Source organism: Lonchura striata, chromosome 7, assembly GCF_050655825.1.
Source record: "Lonchura striata isolate lonStrDom1 chromosome 7, ASM5065582v1, whole genome shotgun sequence".
NCBI lineage: Eukaryota > Metazoa > Chordata > Aves > Passeriformes > Estrildidae > Lonchura > Lonchura striata.
The window spans coordinates 27,939,179-27,960,750 of record NC_140709.1 but is presented as its reverse complement, the minus strand read 5'-3'; the positions used below and the strand labels follow the sequence as shown (position 1 = coordinate 27,960,750).

General features: G+C 42.3%; 1 protein-coding gene across 1 annotated transcript in view; it reads left to right on the top strand.

The window, feature by feature from the left end:
* The window catches only part of PLCL1 (phospholipase C like 1 (inactive)), a 225,521-nt gene extending 210,295 nt beyond the window's left edge, over positions 1-15,226 (top strand). The window contains exons 6-8 of the transcript XR_014956600.1: positions 1,271-10,928; positions 12,170-12,226; positions 12,689-15,226. The gene's annotated coding sequence lies outside the window, so the exon portion shown is untranslated. The remainder of the gene's footprint in view (positions 1-1,270; positions 10,929-12,169; positions 12,227-12,688) is intronic.
* The last annotated feature ends 6,346 nt before the right edge of the window (positions 15,227-21,572 follow it).

The following is a 21,572-nucleotide window of genomic DNA, read 5'->3' as shown; positions in this document are numbered from 1 at the left end:
TTCATGTAAGAACTAAGCTCTAGGCGAAAGATATATAAACAAAACCGGAAATTATATCTTCTCTCTCAAAGTAATTTCTTTTAATATTTTTTGGTGCTGAAGAAATCCCAAGCAAACTCCTCATTTGGTCAGTTTAAGAGAAGGAAGAGGTCAAGAACAGATGTCAGATGGAGAGAGCCTTTCCAAAATCCTTTAGACCAAACTTTAAGGAATACTCAGTGTAGACAAGAACAATAATTCTGAGTAGATGCAGCTCTTTGATCTTTCCTGGGATGTCCCCTGTGACAAGAGTTTGTGAGACACTACTCTGCTGTTAGTTGTCAAAACTGGATCTGAACAATGAAATGGAGAAAGAAAAGCTCTCATTATTTTCGTGCTCATCTTCACCTCTTAACTCTTGTGCTCTGGCTGAGCTGGGTCACCAGTGAAACTTCTGTGCTTTGTCTGGAGATGGGCAATGCATTGACTCTGAAAATCACACCAGGGACAATTATCCATACAATGAACTCCCACAGTAAAGTGCTGGATGACAAGGTTAACTTAAAAGTCACACAGCTATGTACAGACACCTGAGCTGGGTTTGGTTATGGTGCCTGAGCCATATGGCTCTGCAATGCAGTGCATTGGCATTTCCTCACTCTAGATACATCAGAACTCCAAATCAGGCAGAAATTAGGCACATTATTCACTGTTGAGTACTGGTGAAACTGCTGCAGGAGTTCTATATCTACTCCTGGTAGATTTGTTTTTAGCTTACAAGGAGTACAGACCTTGAAAAATATAAAATCTCTTTTATCTCTTTGTCCTGGGCAGCCAGCTACCTCCTGATTTTTTATGCACAGGATTCCCTTACCTCCTATCTTCTTGAAAGTGTCCAGTTGAAGCATGACAGGGGACTGTGTCAAGAAGGATCTTGCTTTGAAAGCATTAGATAAATGAGATTCAAATCACATTGATACCTCTATAACAAACCTAGCTTTCTCTTCCCTTGGCCTTTTCCTCAAAGAGAAATGCCCTGAATAAGAATTCGCAGTGCTTTGCTCAATCTGTAAGAACAACATGCAGTCCTGTTTCTTTTCAGTGTAGTTGTAAGCCATATCTCAGGACTGGAATGCCAGTTTCATTGCCTGTACACACTAGGAGGTAAGTGACTGCAGCACAAAACAACAGAATTTTTATGCATCTTATTCTGTGATTGTTGCTTTTACCTCCTAGTATTTAATGATGGAAAAGCCTTTTTTCTCTTATGCATATGCTATAATGCTTGCAGGTGACTCCTTTGTGAAATAGCATGAAACTTCCAATGAAGGAGTACATTTGTATGTGTTATGGATTCTGCTGGAAATAAGCACATTTTCTGGAAGTCTTTCTCCAGGTAAGACACTAGAATGTCATACCTGCTCTCTTTGTTCTCCATTTCCCAAATGCATCCTGACACAGCAGTGGGCAGAGTGACCTGGGCTGATCAGGAACCAGTTGCCCACCTCTGCTACAGGTTTGGCTCTTCAGGGGAGCTCAGGGGTGGCCGTTCACAGCAGGGCACTGTGTCACAAGAGCTCATTGCCAGTTCTGAGCAGGCTGACAGCTATCTTGGTGACGAACCAAAACTCAGAGTGTCATTTCAGATACAAATCCTGCTTAGAAAATAATTCTCAACAAATTGATTTCACAAAGTGCCCAAGATTGAGACAGTAGAAATAATTTCTCTGACTCCCGTTGCCAACGGGAATCAAGGCTTCTGGAGAGCTCTGAATTGATCCAGATACAGAGCTGGAGAGATGAATGCTGCTGGCAGCTGGGCAGGGAGCCAGTGTGCTGTTCTCTTCCAGACTTTCATGGCTCCACAGAGCACAGCATCTCCCTCTACCATTTAGTAAATTTATGACATCACCAGCTGTTACCAGGGAAACACAGAAACTACAGATTTGGATTTTGGCAGCTAGGTATAAAGAGAAAATATCTTGCTCTTTTGGGGGTATAAAAGGGAAGCTGAAACAAATTCCAGAACAACTTTGAATTGGAATAAAATTGAGGTAGATCAGTAATTCCAAACCAAACAATTTACCCGCTGAAGAGACAGTGTGGTCCCTATTATGTTCCTCACAGAAAACAAACATAGGGGATCAAGTGCAGGACTTGCAGCTTCATGCAGCTTAAACTTATCATTCAGACATAAGACTACTGTCATTGACTTAAAACTTCAGTTCTGATCAGTGGATTTAATCAGTTACTTTTAGGGATGTGATATCCTCTCACCAATGATTTTTCAGAAAGTGCTGATTGCTGCCTCTTGAGAAAGAATTTGCTGGTGTTTCACATCAAAGAAAGAATGCAGTGTTGAGCTTTGATGAAATGGTGAGCAAATACCATTACTGTTCTGATGAAGTATGTGCTTTTTATAGCTTTTAAAAATGTGGGGTTTTTGAGGACTGATGTTTTCAGACATACATTTTATGACTTTTAGGTGCTTGAGATTTTTGAAGTTATGGAAACCACATTTTTGCGTTTTAGTAGCATTAGCTGACATTTTATTTATGTTGTACATTAAAATAAAAACCCTGCTTTTAAAATTGATTATTATTTGAATATTGAGTAGTTGAGACCCAGCCAATATGAGCTCTTGTGCTGGTATGTTTGATTTCATTCACACTGCACAAGATGTATGGGTGTGGTGTGTACTTGAGCTACCCAGAAACAAATGCATCTTTGCAGCAGATGGAACAAACTTGAGTGGGGACTCCAGCTGAACTCAAGTCTGGAATTGTAAGAGCTGCTTTGCCTCTGTTAATACCTGCAAGGCTGTGGACTGTCTGACTGGAGATCCCAGGTCAGAAAGGTAGAGGTTGTTATGCTCGCCAGATGTGCAGGAAGATCTGAGACAATCTGTATGGAGTGCTAAAGACCTGTGGACTCACTGTATTTGGCAAAATTATGTAGGGAAAAATCCCTCTAATGCTAACCTGGTGTTAAATATATCCATGATGAAGGTTCTTATGCAGACACTGAGCACATTTCTAGTACTGTTCCACAACTCTTGTCTTGAACAGCACAGGAACATGTTTAATCTGATTTGTGTCTCCATGTCAAAACCCAGGCAAGATCTGGTTGCCAAACAGGGAATCTCTTTCCTGTTTTGTTGGTGGACTTGAGTCCTAGAATTTCTATGTCAGAAGAGCAGCTTGCATACAGTCTGGATCTTGTTATCTGCAACATGGTTCAATGTTCCCTGTTGTGCCTTGTTTCAGTGGGATAATGACCAAGGAAACTGCTGAGACATGGATGGGTTGCCAGGGACATGTCATGAGAAAGCTGTCCAGAGTCCTCTGCCCACATGCTGTGATGCTGGCTCACATTCCAAAGCAGGGATGCACACAGAGATAATTTGTGTTTTAAAGAACTTAGCTATCTATGCAAGTTCCTTTTTTATCCTTTATAGTGAGTCACTTGGAAAGCCTCCTTTTTTGGTCCTCTTTAGTTCGGCTGCTGGTTCCTTTTGCTTGTATGTCCAGCCACACCCCTGAGACTTGTGACTCGGCCTGCAACAGCTTGTGACTGCAGCTGCTGTCATGGTTTATCTCTCTGGAGTGGTGGAAATATTCTTCTGTTTTTCTTAAGGACATCAAGGATGTTTCTGACCAGGAAGGAATTTAATTCTTGGCAGAATTAATGGACAACCAGGATGGAGTTCCACCTGCAGACTTTCTGGTTGCAGATTTGAACTGAAATTCCCATGAGGAGAACATTTTGTGTGGACATTTCATAGTGTTTGCAGCCTTTGCCATGGTTGTAGGACTCAGTGCAATCCTGTTGTCTGCACATACGTCTCCAGTTCCACATTCCAAATGCTGTGTCCACTGGAGCTACTCTTAAATACCCGCAAGGGATCAGTAGGAAGGGCACACAGGCATTTGGGAAAACACATCAATATGACAAGACTGCATTGATCAGACCAGTATATGATACTTATTATTTTATAAACACTGGCTCTTATAATTGTAAATTACTACAGGGCACTTTCATTTTTTTGCTGATGTCCTCCCTTTATGTGGTGCAGTGGAACAGGAGGGGCAGTTTTATAGGACATACAGGGACAGATAGACAAGGATGGGAACCCTGTCCTCAGAAGAAGTTACTTGTGAAGATCCAGGAAGTAAATAATTCAGTCTGGTAACTGCATTGATGTGAGTTTGTAACACAAATGGATGAGCACAATTATCTCCATTCGTTCTGGATAGCACTGTGTTGGGAAAGGTGATAAAGAAAATTTCTGCTGTGCTGGTTATGTTTATGATAGATGAAAACCCCTCTAAAGATGACACCCTCTTGTTCTCTTTCATGACCTTCTGAGGTATCTTAAGTCTTGGTTGCTGACTAAGGTAGCAGCACAGAGAATCAAGCTTTTAAAGGCCCTATTTCATAAATCGAATAACAACATTAAGAGAAGCCGAGGCATATTCTTCTTTTATAGTGTATCATTAAAAGAACTGATATCATATTTTCCCTGTAAAATAGCTCCCAAAAAGTATCTGGGCTGACTTTCAGGCACCAGTAGGATGACCATTAGGAAGCAAACCTTCCAGCTTCCTTCTTTAGAAAGAAAAGAACACTGCCTGAGAGACACTTTTCAAAATATGCCTCATTACCAGCTGTGTGTTGAGGGTTTTGGTGCCCTGCAGCTAAGAATACTTAGAAGTGTCATGTAGAAAAGAGACTCAAGTCAGTCCTGAGTTGCTAAGTTCCTCTAAAGGGATTTTGCTAAAAAAGGAGAGGAATTTATCACCTATTAGAACATAGTTTGGCTGTACTATGCAAGCAATTTAATAAAGTCTTTCTCTATGAGTACTGGCAGTTTTTGAAATTAAAGAAGGCTGCTTCACGTACACTGAAAAATTTTTGCTATTGACTTCACTGGAGCCATGGCTCTTCACCAGATCCTTATCCTAAAGGGCTAAATTGCCCTTAAAAGAGCAACTGCAAATTTATAAATCATAATTGGAGTTCTCAGCTGACATGACAACCAGCACCACTCCAGCTTAGGATATCACCCTGCAAACCTGTTACCCTCTGTCTATAGTACTCACTCAGGAGATTTCTTTGTCCCCAATTATTTTTGCTGGAATTTTTGTTTATAATAAAGAGCATCTCATCTCAATGAAGTGTTTAAAATCAAATTATACTCCTGAGTACATAGTGTTTCAGTGCTTGGGCTTCAAACACTCTGGAACAGACTGATTTGTTTAATAGCTGCAGTCCTGACTGGAATGTTTTTTAATTGTATAAACATTCTCACTAGTTTTACGGGTTACTAAACATTTTTTTTTCTTTTTTTTTTTTTTTTTTTTTTTAATTTAATGTGGGTACAAATTTAACTTGACAGTGTGCTTTCCAAGTCTCCATTAAATAGGGCCAACTTGCTATTGATAGAGGAGTATCTCTGGAATAGCATTATGATGCCTTGCAATGGAAGACTTTTCATTAACTCTGACTAGAAAAAGAAGCCCAACATAAAATATATTTGTGAGTTTTTACTGTGTCTTAATGTCTGTGAGACCCCTGCTGGTGGAAAGGGGAAGAGATGGGAAGGAAAACGCAAAGATAATTGAAAAAGGAATTTATTTTCAGAGTATGTTGTGTTTGCCAGTCACTGTTACCATGCAGCCACCAAAGGCCTGACTGCTTTGCAACTTCTCACAGGTTGCAGTTTGTTGGTGCTTTCCTCATGTAATTGTGTTTTACCACTCTTCAAGTGTGTCAGTTAAAAGATCAGTATAGAAATCTTCGGCTACAGCATCTGTTTTCAGTTTTCCTTAATTTCGTGTCAGCCAAGATCAAGCTCATACAGTCCAGATGATTAAAAAGGACAGAGTTAAACCTGCTGCATTTTAGGGATTTAAAGCCTTCCTTTTCCTCCTGTAAATTTTGACCTTTTCAAAATGAGCTTCCCCCTCCCCCCCTAAGAAAGTGGAACATAAAATAAATGTTTGCTACTTTTCCAGAGGAGCCAAATTCCATGCATTCTGGCTGCTTTTCACTGACACAAAAATTATTCCAAAATAATTTGTCATTATTTATAAAAATGACACTGTATGTTACTGTAACAATAACAGCTAACTTGGCCTTTGAAAGTTACATACTTTCTCAAGAAATTTCAGCCTAATAGGCAAAACACTGATCCTGATGACCTTGGGAAAATACAACCTCAAGAAAGCAGATGATATTTGTGATTATTTTGAAATCTCCTGGCTGGAACAGGTTCCCATTGAGGCAATATATGCTGTGTCACACCCCATGGAGGGGTTCTCTTGCTTGCCCTGTCTTCAGCCTGGGTCCTGAAGAGGTAAAGAAGGAGCAGGGACAGCCTTTGTCCCCTCTGCTGAGGAGTTCCCTGGGGAAGAAAAATGTGCTATGCATATAAAAATCTGTGTAACTGTTGTCTGATTGTCTGCCTGGTGATGGGACTAAGCAGAATTGGGGTGGGTACCAACCCATGCCGTATAGGCTTGGTTCCTCTTCCCTGGTAGCGTGACTGAGCCTTGGGAAAGTCACTTAGTGGGATCATTGAAAAGGCTTGATGATCTGCTGAACTCTTTCTTGTCTAGTTTCCTTTGTCTAGGTTGCCTCAAATTATAACTGAGCTTTATTATTTTTATACATGCACAACTTCTTAAATCCACACAGATGACACTTTTTGTGCTGAAAATGCATTACATGCTTCTCAGACCTTGCAGCTGGTTGAGCACCAATGAAGGAAATAAATTTGGTAACTGAGCTGGGAAAGAAAGGTGCTTGGAGATGCAGTTTCTAATGCTTTCTTGTAGATATTCCCATCAGATCATACAAAGAACTCTTCCTGTCTATATTAAGAAAGAAACAGGAGAATATAACATTTTTAAAAAGTCTTTTGAAATTAAAACCTTTGGGAGTTTTATTAAATGTACTGTGAGAAAAATGTGTAGTTCACTTACAGCTATTGACCTGAGGTTTATACAGTCTTGCCAAGTCCTGGAGTGAATATAGCTTTAATGTTGGAGCATTTGTTCAGTGCATTTTTTTAGGCTGAAGCAATCAGAAAATACATACCTAGAGTCCACATATATACTAAAAAGGAAAGGTTTGGATTGAAAGTAATGAATATGATTTGTTTAAAACTTGCAGTTCTCTCAAGAGAAAATTTTCAATCAGTCCCATGAAAATTCAGGAGTTTTCAAGGACTTTGTGGGACGACGATGAAGAACAGCACTTAAAAGTCTGCATTTTGATTGACATCCCATAACATGTAGGCGTTATATGGGTCATTTCGGCCTCACTCATGCTGGATGCTCTGTTTCACAGACTCCCATGCTGCATTCTGCTAAGATGCACTGGAGAAGCCTCAGCAGAGCTACGATTCCTCATCATGTACGTCCTTCCTCTTGTTTGTAAGTGCAGCGCACACCCGCTCGCCCACTGCTTTTCCCCGTTCATTTGTATTCCTGCGTGCCCAGGTGCCGATGTGCCAGGGAAGCCACGCCGCTCCCCGCTGTCGCTCGCCTCCGTGTAGACAGAGTAAACATTAAGCAGGTGGAAATCAGAATTATTTCAAATAAATGCCAGAGCTATTGCAGTGAACACGACTACAAGTGCAGACAGAGGGCGGTATTCCCAAAGCATTCTTCTTATGACTTTTTATTTTTCTTTTTCAAGGCAGAAAAAAAATAAATAAAAAGACATAAGATGAAAGCTGAGCACTCTGGTTCCAAGATGTGATTTGTGGAACATTACACAATAGCCTCAAATTGAAACAGAGGATGTATTATTGCATGTAATGAGAGGGGCTGGGAAGGAAAACTATACAAAGACAGAAAAACATGTCTAGAGTGCTAGGGCTGGAAAAATTCTCCAGAGAGAACATCACAAAAACTGACCTCATGATGGCCTTTAGTACAATTCAGAGTTGTAAAGATATGGCAAATTTTTTTTCTAACTCTGAGGCTCTTTGTGGAACTACTGTAATAGAAATGTCACTGTTTTAAAGCAAAATTAGTTAAAAATGTTTCTTAGATGGACATTTAAAATTATTCTTCCTGTGTTTCAGTCTTTCAGGTAATTTTGTCTGTATTTGAGGACACAAAATTTTCATGTAGATTGGGGGTAGTTCTGTACATTTTGGGCACACCCATTGCAGGTCCTTAACTCTGTCCTGTGCTCACTTCACACCACAAAGAGGGACATTACACTGATGACCTAAGCTTGTTCTTAGGAATGATTTTTTTCTCCTAATAAAACACAATGGCTTCTTTTAAGCACTATTCTATGAATACATCCTCCATTTAGACACCTTGTATTTTAAGTGTAATTTTTCCTACTTCAGAACTCTACCACCAACAGGAGAAAATATGCATCAGTGCTCATCACCTCTAGTGCTAATTGTATTTGCTGTTATTTGAGAGTAAATAATATGTAGGTGTGTATTTCTGATATATCCCCAGCAGCACTTTCTGTCAGTAATCAAACTGGAAGCAATGCATTTCCTTTTTTGAAGAAAATGTATTTTTTGTCAGCAAGTATGTCAGTAGTTTGTCCATCCTAGTTCCTTTATCTGGGATTGTTTGTCTTGGATGCCTTTAAAAATTCCAGTGATTTTAATCTGTTTTAAATTATCCTCACTAGCTTCAAAGCCATATGAAATACTGTTCCACCCATAAGTGAGTTTGGTCACCATGAACAGGAGAAGAGAAAATAGTAAGGATCAGGTAAGAGAACTGGGCACAAAACTGGAGTGAAGATAAAAGGTAACTATAGAGACAGGGATTTCCCCTGGTAAAGAGGAAATAAATTACCACCATGACTCAATAAATTTGGGCAAAGGTTCTAGTCTAGGATCGATTTCTAAGGTCCCTGTCTATAACACTTCTAATTGACAGGCTGGTGGTTTTCAATGTGAGTTCACTTCCAAATGCAACAGAAATAGCAGTAACAGGGGTGGTATAAAATACAGATTGATTCATCCAAGTGAGGTAACTGGACTTAGAAAAAGAATCTCTCTAGGAAAAGCTGTCTCCTGTAGTGTAGCTCCATCAGATGTAGGGACTCTGGCAAGGAGGAGTTTGACCATCCCATTTAATTATGATGACAAACTAATCTTGCATTAGGGGATCCAGTCTACTTCACTTGTGTCTTCTGAACATTGCAGGAGAAATGCTTGGCTGTCATGGGTTCCATAAAAGCCCTGAACACAGCTTCTGCCCCCTGTGGAAAGTCCCTGCTTGCAGGCACTGCAGGAATTACAGCTGGGAGGAGCACTGGCTGCTACGGAAGGTGTGAGAAGGTGTCCTGAGAGCTCACAACAGGGCCATGAACCTGAGCAGACACTCTCATGGGGAATGGCAGCTTGAGCAGAAGTGTCTGAAAGAGAGGACTGCCATGTAAAAGGAGGACATGAAGTAGCCTTCTTTTTGCCAACCTGAAGGTGAGGCTTAAGGAAAGACCCAACAGGGTTGTTAAGGCAGGCTAAATAAAAGTGGTGAGAATCCCAGTTTTATTGCACCTCATTGCAGCCAGGGTGAACCAAGGGATCAACATTTTGGAGATGAAGTTTTGGCATGCTTGTGGAGATTCCACTTTCTCCCCTTAGAGCATTGGCAAAGAGATGAGGTTTGCTGTATCTCTTTCGGTCTGTTGGATCCATTGGAGAACACTTCTCCCAGGAAATCCAGATAAGTAATGGCAGAAGTTGCACCCAATGCTAGACCCTTCTGCTGGGTCAAGAGACAGGATGTGTCTGGCACAGCTGGGAGGGAGGGAGGGATGGAAGGCTTTGTGTCCACTGCTCAGTGTTTGGGCCCTTTTGCCAGCCTGCAGTGAGCTCACATTTGTAACTCCTGTGGTGCACAAATGTCTGTAACACTAAACACTTACTGGATGAGCTTTGCTGGGTACCCAGTGTTGCAGAAACATCAGTGAATGCTCAGAAATGCCATTAGGACCCTTCATCACAGCAGTTTCTGGTGACAGAGAACACTGGATTATTAAGCTTGCTGTGTCTCATTCTGACTACAGAAAAACTGTGCACATTTGTGCCTGCCATGCTCGAGTGAGTGCATGCTGCTGCTGTGGAGAGGCTGTGTGCGCCTAGGTGGAGCCCCAGACCATCATAAGTACCTCACTTAATACCTGGGCTGTGTTGGTACCCTGAAGAGTATTGAAATCAATCCCATCAGGATGCAGAGATAGACAAGCAGTACAAAAAAAAACAAAACAAAAAAAATGTTACAAAATCACACCAATTCTTACCGGGCAAATTTTATTTTTCTTTTTTTGGGTAGAACTGGCTTAGTGGCACATCTCTTCAACTGTGCAGAAGTGGGTGAGATTTAGATGATCAGATAAAAGGTATCCTTATCAGTCTTCAAGGCAAAAAAGTCACACAGCTAAGTCACTTGCAGGTGAATGCTGAGAAGTAAGTTTTACCACATTCAAAAAACCAAAACAAAACCCAAACAAATCAAGAAGGGAGAAATACTTGGTGTTGCCAGTGCTCGGCTGCAGTGCCACAGCTGTTTGACACACATTTTGACAAGTTCAGTTCTATTGCTGTGCCCCTGATGTGCCCCTATGGGAGACATGCAGCAGTGTGGTGGTGCTGTGTCATTTACTTCTGGGGCACTTGTGTGAGGGAGGGATGGGCACTGTGCAGTCACTGACAAAACTGACTTTTAAAAACAGGGGTTTTCTGGCTTTTTTACCAGTTTGAGTGAAAATGATCAAAAATTTAGTCCTTTAAAAAAAAAAAAAAGGTTGCTGACCATTGTACCGGAGTAACTGATGTAGAGGAAGGAGCCTTTGTAACTACTGGAGTTCACAGACCCACGCTCACAGAACGGGTCAGGCTGGAAGGGACCACAAAGGCTCATCTGGCCCCAGCTCCAGGCACAGGACTGCACTACCAGGTAATGTCTTTTACTGCTTCGAGGAATAACAACTGAATGGTCACTATCAGCTGCGATGGCAAGGGTCCAGCGCTGTCGTGCAAAACCATTTTTGCCCAAGTTCGCGCTCCAGTGCAGACGGCGCAGCCTTCAAACCCTCACTGTCGGTCTTTATGTTCCTTGTCCAAACGAGGGTGACTCTGGTGCGAAGAGGCAGCGTGTGCGCGAGGGCCGCGCCCCGCAGCGTCTCTGTGCGGCCCGGGGAGTGCCGGCGGTCCCGCAGAGGGCGGCGGGCCCGGGTCGCTCCCGCTCTCCCGGGGCAATCCCGGCTTTTCCCGGGCCGCGCGCTCCGCCCCTCGGCGCGCCGGGCCCGCGGTGCGCGCGGCGGCCGCCAGGGGGCAGCAGAGCGCCGCGGGAGGCGCGCGGGGCCCGAGCCGCCCTCAGCCCTCAGCCGCCCCTCAGCCGCCCTTCCTCGGCCCTCAGCCGCCCCTCAGCCGCCCTTCCTCAGCCCTCAGCCGCCCTTCCTCGGCCGCCCTTCCTCAGCCCTCAGCCGCCCCTCAGCCACCCCTCAGCCGCCCTTCTTCATCCCTCAGCCACCCTTCCTCAGCCGCCCTTCCTCGGCCGCCCTTCCTCAGCCCTCAGCCGCCCCTCAGCCGCCCTTCTTCATCCCTCGGCCGCCCTTCCTCAGCCCTCAGCCGCCCCTCAGCCGCCCTTCTTCATCCCTCGGCCGCCCTTCCTCAGCCCTCAGCCGCCCCTGGGTGCCGGCCCTGCCGGCAGCAGCCCCCGGCGGGAAGGGTGGAGCGGCCGCGGCTGCCGGGGTCGGGCCCGGCCATCCCTCCCCCGCAGCGAGCCCATCGCTCCGCGCTCCTGCCGGCGTGTGGCAGCGCCGTGAGGGGCCGGCCGGCGGCCCAAGGCGTCGCTTTGCCGCTCGGACACTTGGAGCGTCCCGCTGGAGCTGCCCTCCCCGCGGGCAGCCGCGCCACGCTGCCCCGGCGCTGTTCGGCGCACAACCATCGCCTTGGGACCGTGCCCCGCGATTTGACGTTTTTGTTTCTTGACAACTTTGTACGTCTTTTTAGCAGGTTTTGTTTTGGACAGAGGTTTTCTGCGTATTTACTGTCTCTTCTAAACCAAGTGCAATGTGTAATATTCAGATGCGTTGTGAATAAGCAGAATTTGTTAGCTTGTTAAAATTAAGTGATTCCTAGTAAGCACAGGGTATAATCCTATACTTAGACTTCTGACTCTCATTTATTTCGCAGCACAACTTTTTGTCTTGGGCACGCACTTCAGCGCAGCGCTACAAATTAATCTTTGAGGTGAGACACTGCGTTGCCGTTGGCAAAGGAAGCTTGCTTTTGTAGTAGTAGTGACTAATTTACACGCCTGCCCCCGCTCTCTTTCTAGCCTTCTATTCATAAGCAATATATCAAGGGTGGACCAATGCCAGCAGAACAGTCTGTCTTCAGGAAAGATACTAGTTTTTTTTTTTCACCCTTGCTTGACTCTCTACTTGTGCTGGCACAGAAAGTCTGTCAGTACAACCTCCATCGTTACCTTATTTTTCCTTGTTTCCTTTTCTCCTACTCCAGTTCCCTCCAACCCTTCAACTTCTTCCTGATAAATATCTTGATGCTGAGGAAGGCGCTAACAGGAGTTTGTGAGTGTTTTAATTTAGAAGTCATTCTTTCTGAGATTGATTTCGAGGAAGCAAAAGTCCCTTTGTAACTGTCACTTGAATATTTCACGTCTGATACAAATGCCTTGTCTGCTTTGCTCAGGTTTATTACGAGCTGCTCTGTAGCCACAGAAGTCCTCAGGCTTCTTGCTGAAATTGCACCCAGACATCCCTTTCTGCAAGGCGAGGGAGAAAGGAGGTCCACAGGAGTTCATGTTAACAATGACTCTAAATGCCCATTTCCCACACATCTTTGCTAGTACAAACAGCAAAAATAGTCCACTTGCACAGAATCTGATTCAGCTTTCTTGCATTCTGCAATAACAGATGGATTGCTAGACTGTTTACTGTTGCTTCCCACAAACTTCCTGTTAGTAAACTCCTGTATTATTTATGAAACAAAAAAATTACAAAGAAGTATGTTAGCTTATTATTGCCTGCTGGTGAACCACTGCCAGAGAAACTTTTTATACAAATATGCTTATGGGAGCAAGGATCCTTTCTGAGGCAGTTGCTGGGGTATTATTATTATTATTTTTACAATCGTTTGTTTCACAGTTTCCTGTGACCTATTGTGCTGTGCTCCTGATGTGGATATTTCCTGCACTCAGACATTTGCAGTTGAGTCGAGGTATCTGTGAATGTGTAAAAGAGCGAGGGGAAAAAAAAAAAGGCAGCACACATACATGTTACAGAGATCAGCTATGAATAAGAATTATTTAAAGCCTTGTTGCTTTGCAATGACAATGATGAATGAGATTTTACTAATGTGGTATTAATCTCTACTGACCTAGTTTAGGAAGCTGAGTGTCTCAGAGCTTTTTGACAGAAAACAGATAATAGTGCTGTATTGACCACTTCTGACATAAGTAGACAGTAAATGTGAAGAAACTTTATTTTCCTCCCAGAATGGCTGTTAAATGCCACAAAACAGAGGAGCCGAGAGGAGCACTTTGTTTGCACTGCATACCATAGATTAGACTGATTTCTGACTCTCAGTGTTGTGAGAGAGGAGGCCAGTCTGAAATCTGTCTGTACAATTTTATCAACAGAGCTAGTGAATTTTAAAAATCATCTGTAATAAAAAAGAGCAGAATGTAATGCAAAAATATGAAATTTGTATATTAACAAAAGTACTTTTAGGGTTTTTAGAAATAACACTTGACCTAAAGTAATTATGTTTTTTTTAGATTGTTGCTATTCATTGAGATTCTGTTCTATTTATGTATTCTGTATGAATGAATTGGCTGCTCCACCTGATACTTATGATTGTAGTCATGCATTATATATACACACAGAAACAGAATGAAATTTTTCCTGATCTGAGACGCAGATAATTTTTCCTCAAGATTTTTTATTTGGTTCCCTAAACCAAAACTAAAACTCAAACCAGCACTGCAGAGCGAGCACTTTCTAACGTTAGGCGTGCTACATGGATCATTCCTTGCACAAGGTTTAACCAAAAAAAGCTGCTGTGTATTGTAGGCAACTGCAGGATTCTGATTAAATCACCGCATACCTTTATAAGATCTTTACTTGCAAAAAAACTGGTATCAGATGGAACAGGGCATTTACTGATCCTGGGGCAGAGCTCATTCCTGAGTGTTTGTGTGAGACGGCGTCACGTAAGCGATCACTCCTTTCAAGTAATAGTAAGAATATGTCTTCTCTGAGCAAACTCTTTTCTCTGCCTCCTCAAACACCCTCGCTCAGCTCCTGCTGACAGAAACAGAATTCAATAGTATTAAGGCAGATGATCAGTGGCACTATCTCCTGATGCTTCAATCCACCAACAAGAATCTTGTGACAGATGTTTCTGCACTTTATGCAAATAGGAACTTCATGGATCAGTTTGCTTTTCCTCCACGGAATATATGCAGCTGGAAAACAGAAATCCAGCTCCACGGCACAAAGTAGGGGAAAAAAAATATGCCGCTGACCAAACAGGCAGCCAGGAGAAAGCAATCTGTAGATGTGAAATCAAATAATTAAACTGCTGGTTCTCAGGATCATTTCTGGGCTAAATCAAGTAGTGTATGTGATGATACAGGTTTGTGGGCTCTTTCTGCAACAGTGCTGTGGCTCACAAGTAATTTCTGAAACAGGAAAAAGAGATCTATTCTGTGTTGTGTATAATGTTTCCTCATAAATGTTTTTCTTTCTTTTACCCTTTCTGATATGCTGTTTCCATTCTCACAGTAGTCGTGGATAGCTGTATTAGATGTGATTTGTAAGTGTATTAAAATAGTGGAGTTTGCACATGAAGAAAGAGTTTCAGCCTATTATATGTAATAAATAGGGTATAGACATGTATATAAACTGGCTGGGTTTAGGTATGTTCTTTATAATAGCACGGAAAACTGGACATGTGAGAATGACTGATGAAAAGAAGAAGATAATAATTTCCTTCCTGCTGGTTGAAAGGAAAAAAATAACCCTTAAACTTAGTGAATTAGAGGAGGTTCTAAGGCAATGTAGTTTTATAAATTATTGCGTAATATATAAAATCATGCCATACGGAAGAGCAGTAGAATGCCACCTATTATAACCCTGGAAAATAATGAAAGGTGATGATCCTAAATGCACTTATTTTTAAAAAGCTATTTTTATTACTATTAATACATAAAATCAATACCATGATTTTAGACTGATTTGTTCTTCTGATTTTATTTATTTCTTTGAAGATTTCTGTGGAAGTATTTTTTATCAACAGACATCAGAATAAATCTCATGAGTTGTTAGACAACATCTGTATCTTATTTTCTCGGTGAGGCTTTTGTTAATTTTGTATATTTTAGGTGTTTTAAAATCTCTTCTGGGTCACAATTTTTTTTTTCAATATTTTCACTTAATACTTAATTCAAAGCCTGTATCTGGTACCGTGTGAACATTCAGTCAGGATCTATGATACATTTTATTTATAAATACACAAAGTCTGGTTTTGTGTCACGGTATTGTCTAGAACCTTGTCTTCATTTCATGACTAGTCAAATTCTGGGAAAAGATCTTTATTCAATTCAGATGTACTACATTATTTTCTTCAAAAGCCCCCTTCTGTACTTCTTCTAGTTAAATTTACAATAAACATTAGTGATTTTACCTGGATTTATTTTAATTGAATTTCTTAAAAAAAACAAGCACAAAACCAACACCCAGAAATGTAGTGCCATTTCTAGGAAAAGAGGAAAGAAAGGCTCTGTGTGTGAAAATGACAATCATGCTACGCTGACTCTAATTCAGATACCAGCAAATACTTGCCAATACAGCTGTATGTACTATATCATGTCTGCTTTTGCAAGTGGCACTGCGGCTACTGAAGTTCTGCAGTTAAGGTGCAGTTTGAGCTGACCTGTGTCTGAAGAGTCAAATACAATTCTAGACTCAAGTATTAATAGAATAAACTTAATTTTATTTTTTTTTATAGGTGCAGCTGCATTTTCGATTTAATTATAGGCTCCCACAGTAGTAATTTTTCCGTGACCTACTCAATCTCAAAAGTCAGAAAATTGCTTCTTTTTTAAAGCTGACAATAGCACGGTATGTTTCCAAAGGAAAAAGACAAATTACAGCAAATCATTACTTTAAGCATATTTAAATAGCCAGGAAGAAATCCTAATTGAAAAGTTTGCTAAAATGTGAAAAAGTTAGTGGTGCTTTTTTTCTTTTTTAGAAAAAGATTATTCTCATGTTTGTAACATTGCAAGCTGCTTATGATATGATGCCTTTCCTTCCTCTGCTCACCCTCTACTTCTCCTTTTCTTTCTGATGAGGTTAGACACAATATTTTTAGGAAGCAAAAATTTTAAGTGGAGAGAAATTAAACAATGTTTTTAGGCAGCAAAAATTTTAAGTGGAGAGAAATTAGTCTGTAGATGTGTTTAATAATGTAATTTGGCTATTCCTTGTGAAGCTGAGACAAAGATAATGGGAATCTTTGTATTTCGTTGCATGGGCTCCAGACCAGTCTGTGAGGCTTTATTATCCAGTAGTAGCATTGCTGCCAATAATGGTATTCTAACCACAATTGTTCAGAAAGGAAAAAACAAAAGGTATCATAAAATAGACTTGACAGTCGTAAAATGCACCCTGGTCCTTCCAGAAATCTCCTCCCCAATAAACCTGTGCTCTTTTCCCATTATCTCCATTTTATCTCTTGTTGTTTCTTGCTTCTGAACTTTCCCCCAGCAGGGCGCTTTCCCTCTAGGATTGTGTCAGGGGTTTTGGCAGCTCATCCCCAGGGTATCTGCAGCAGGCCAGCCCCCAGAGAGCTGAGGCAGGACAGCCCCAGGCCCACAGGAGATTTTTAAGGGGTTGGTGAATGCAAACACCATGGGAGGAGATGAGATGGCCAGCAGGAACCACTGTTGACATTCCTTCATGGAAGAAAGGAGAAAAAGAAAGCTGGCACTGGAGTCCCTTCTGCTGCCATGAAATAACTGGAAAAAAGAGTTGTCTGTTAAGGTAGGTAGCCATGGTAATGTACCTTCAGCAATTTCCCCAAGGGAACTCACAGAAGAAGGTGTTGCTCTCCTGTATCTGCTGAAGTGCTTGAGTTCTTCCCCACCCCTGTGTTCTGCGTTTCCTATATTTAAATGAGTGAAGCTGTTAAAATTAGGCTCAGACCATGGTCCTGTGACAGAAAACAGTGGTTAGCATGATTCTTATTACAAAAACCCCAACCATTAGAGGGAAAATTTGCTGGATTTTTCACTTATTTTCCAGAAGGTCAGGTTTACCCATGTGCCTCTTCCCATAAGACACACAAAATTATCTAGCCCTTAGACCCAGAGCAGTGCAAAAGGACAGTGAAAGGGCTGGTTCCTGTGTGAGGGGCAGCTTGAAGTGAGCACAGGAGCAGCATTGCAGCCTCCATCTGCAGTCGTGATGGGCTGGTTGTCCCGCAGCTGTTCCAAGCTGGGATCCATCAGTCGCTCTCTTCTCTATCCTGGTGCTACTTCTCTTCTGGCTTGTACGTCAGAGGAGCTGTGTGCAAAACCAGTCGGCATCCAAGGATTCTTCTGGCAAGCAGTGTTTTTCATTTAAAGCCAAAATGAAAAATGAGGTAAAGTTTTTCATACTTGCCTGATTCTTTTTCTTTCTGTTACTTCTGTTTTCTTCACTTGTGTGAAAAAGGAGAGTTTAAGTATGAAGGAGGTGGATTTTTCTTGCTTTTTTTTTTGGTCTAATTTTTCAGTCATTTATGAGACTATGCTGTTGTGTTTTCTGACCCACCTGATCCCAGACCAGGCTGATCTACAGTCTTATTTTTATGACAGATGGCTGATCACCAGCACAGCTGAGTTAGGGGCCTCAATGAAAGGACCTTGACCCCCCAACCAGCATCTCTTGAGGAATTCTCTTTGTTGGATGCTTTCAGCTGAGGCCTCCCCCAAAGTTGAAGGTGATTTCTATTTGCCAAAGTGGGAAGACAACGGGAGGCAGAATAAAGATGAAAATCCAAGCAGTCAGTTGAACTTGTTCAGACTGATACCAGCCCAAGGTATTCAGGCAGCAGCTAACCCAAGGTTTCCCTAACCTTGGCAGAAGTGCAGGAAATAGTTGCAGGAGGATGAAGTGTTCTTGAACTGTTTCTCCAATGTATCAAGCACAAGCAGGCTATTCTTCAATATTAAGCACGTGCTTCTCTTTTCTTCCCCTTTAAAGAAACTTTTTATTGTAGACTATAAAAGGTGGGGGGCAGGGAAATCAATCAGTCTCTGTTTGTGGACCCCTGTGCATCTATGCTATCCAAGGACAAAGATGCAAATCAGGACCTCCCCAGCATAATAGCATTTAGAAGGCAAATTTCTTGCTGAAGTCTTATAGCAAAAGAAATAGCTGTGCTCAAGTGTTATTTTAAACAAAAAGGGAAAAGATTAATTAATCACATTCTTTAAAACATCAGCTTCCCTGGATACATCAGAAACAGCATTCCAGATAAAAGCAGCATGATGTGAAAAGACCTGATCAGCAACATATTGATGTCTGGGCTTGGGGACTAATGTAAGAACTTAAAGACTTGGCTGGAGAATATATCCTGAGAAGCATAAACATATAAAAGGATGCCAAACCATGAAAGGCTTCCTTTGCACTGAGAATTCAGAAGTCGGCGTGTTGACAAGCAGAGAAGCCAATGCTGCTAGCACAGCACATAGGGTGATGAATAAACGCAGATTTTGGGAGCCTAGGAGGAGATCTAGAAAGGGGCCAACTGATTTAGCCATGTTTTTAAGTATCTACATCCAGCATTTAGGTGCTGTCAAGCCTCAGGCCTCCCTCCGCAGCTGCCAGTGATGACGTTTCATGGACTGGGGCAGCCGGCTTTGATTCAGAATGTGTGTGTTAGTGTTCAATTCTCAGAGGGGATGGAGAGACTACCAAGAGACTGGCTGCAGCAGGCTGGCTGAGCCATTTGTTGAGGCTATGGGAGAGTCAGGTTTAATTTCCTGCTCAAATGTGCTGCATTTTCTGGCTGTTGGCTCAGCAGTAGGCTCCCAGAGTGCCTCCCTGGAGGCCAGATACACCTCCTCCTGTGTACCAGGGAAGAGCGTGGAGGCTGTGTGGGATCTGAGCTGTTCTCTGGCTGGCACAGCACGTTCAAGACAGATGTATGCCTCTGTAACTGTGACATCCCACTAGCATCTCTGGAGCTACTGCAGCAGGAATGCTGACTTGAAACACTTGAGCCATGAGCAAAGTAAGAGAACCAATATGGCGCGTGCAGTTCTTAAACGTGAGACCTGGCCACACATTATTAATTGGGGGAGTCTCTTTGGGATGCCAGTGGAGAAGTAGTAGTCTTTTCTTGTGAGGAAAAAATGCAGTTTTCCTCCAGCTGCACATAAAACTGGACAGTTCAGTAATTAGCTGAGAAATAACAGATTTACATATGGAGTAATATAGCAACTGAAGGGTAGTTGTTAGGTACTAGTTAATGTGCAGTCTGATTTTTGATGGACAAGCTAAGTTTAAAAGCTATCTAAGGAAAACGGACATATCTGCAAAAAATATGGGATGTACATATGATGAGAAAAAAAAACCCTCTACCTAAAAGAAAAGCTTGAGAGGGCAGTCCATGGGAAAAAACACCGATGGCTTCCTCTTTTGCATTTAGCATAAGCCTACCATGCAACTGCTCAAGATAAACACTGTCTTTTTCTGGTTTGGAAAACATCTTGAATATCCTTTAAACTTGTTGACTTGTTCCACTTTTGTCAGGCCTTCTTGCATAAGTGCATTGCTCCCAACACAATCATCCCTTGAGATGTACTCATGTTATTATCAGGTACCTCCTGGGGGCTGAGCACCTACTCAGGTGAGGATGCTGGTATGTACTTGCAGGCACCTCTTCTTCAGCAAAGAAATCAGCGTCTGTGCATCTGATGGCTCTCATTCTTGTTTGGTTGGCAGGGATGGTGTCACTAAACTTGAGCTCACTTGTCACAATGGAATTTAATTATCTGCTGGAGAGGAGCCCTGACAGCTGTGGCGTAGGTTTTTCAATGTGATGTAGCTGGATCACAAGAAAAATATCAAGGGCTGGTGAGAACAGCCATGTTCTAAAAGCATCTCCGCCAGGGTTAGACCACTGCCTACCAAAGATGTACGTGTGATTATATTGAAGTTATTTATTGACTGTCATATCAAATCATAGTTAAAGTTTATCTTTACTGCAAGTTGTCCTCAGGAATTCTTTTAGTTCATCGAAAGTAACTTTTCTTTTCCAGGGCATAAGTTGGAAGCACAGTGTTTGTTTACCACATTGCCCCTGGGTTTGCCTCTGGCTTGTGCATCCTGTGGGAGAGGCAGTGGGTCTGCTGTTGGTTCTTCAAACATTGACATCTGTGATGGCCTTCTGTATTGAAACCCTTTTCCTAGGAGCAGCATCAGGTAAGACCTCATCATTTTCTTATGGTAATGGTTATCATTGATAAACTAAGGAAATATGAGCTGAAAAAAAGAGCAAGTGGTTTTTGTGTGTGTGTGTGTGTGTGTGTGTGTGTGTGTGTGTGTGTGTGTGTGTTGTGTGTTTGTTTTGTGATTTGTTTTTTTAATGGAACATTGCCTTAGCTTGTATACCATAGTATTGGGATTTTTTAATTTTTAGTTTTTTGCTTGTTGGCAACCAAGTACTCATACAAGTAGCTCTCTAAGGTTGCTGACATGCTCTGAGATGCTGAAGGCACTTTTATAATAAATTCTACTATACTCTTTCACCAGCAAAGGACCTATACTGTGAATAGGAAGGTGGCCCATCTGGCATTTGGTTGCCCTACTGCCAACCTTGGAGAAATGCCCAACCACTCAGATGCACACACACCTTTGGGAGTCCTAAGGGTAGACCAGAATTTACTCCCTGATTTACAGCCCTGAATTCACCTATCCCTCAGGATCCAGGAACACTGTCCCTCAACCACTGAAAAAGGAGCCTCTTTTCTATGGGGAATCTATGAGATCCAAGCTACGCCACACCAGAGGCTACCATGCATGTCTTTTGGGAAGCCCTGGCTGTGTACCCTGGCCTTCAGGTAAGCTCTCCCTAAATTACAGAATGTTCTGAGTTGGAAGAGATCATCAAGGCCATCTCTTAGGTGAATAGATCCTATGGGATCAAACCCACAACCTTGGCATTATTAGCAGCGTGCTCTGACCAGCAGATCTGATGACCTGGGGACCATGGCTCCACTTCCTTCCTTCCCCTCTCTGGGCTGAAGCAGAAAGCACATTTACAGTGGTGCAGGGAAGGCCCTCCATCACCTTCATTTAAAAAGCGAATCCCCCCAAGGATGTTTTTCTGTCTTGAGATTTTCTGTACATTAAAGAACAGATGCTTGTGCATTTTTTAGGCCACTGTTAGATTGAACATGGTGCAAGTCAGTGCTTCTTGTGCTTGTCATCTGGGAGTTTCCTGGGCTAAGTTTGGAAATCAGACCACACTGCTGTACTTTGTCTGTCCGCGCCCCACCCAAATAAGGGGAAAGGCACCT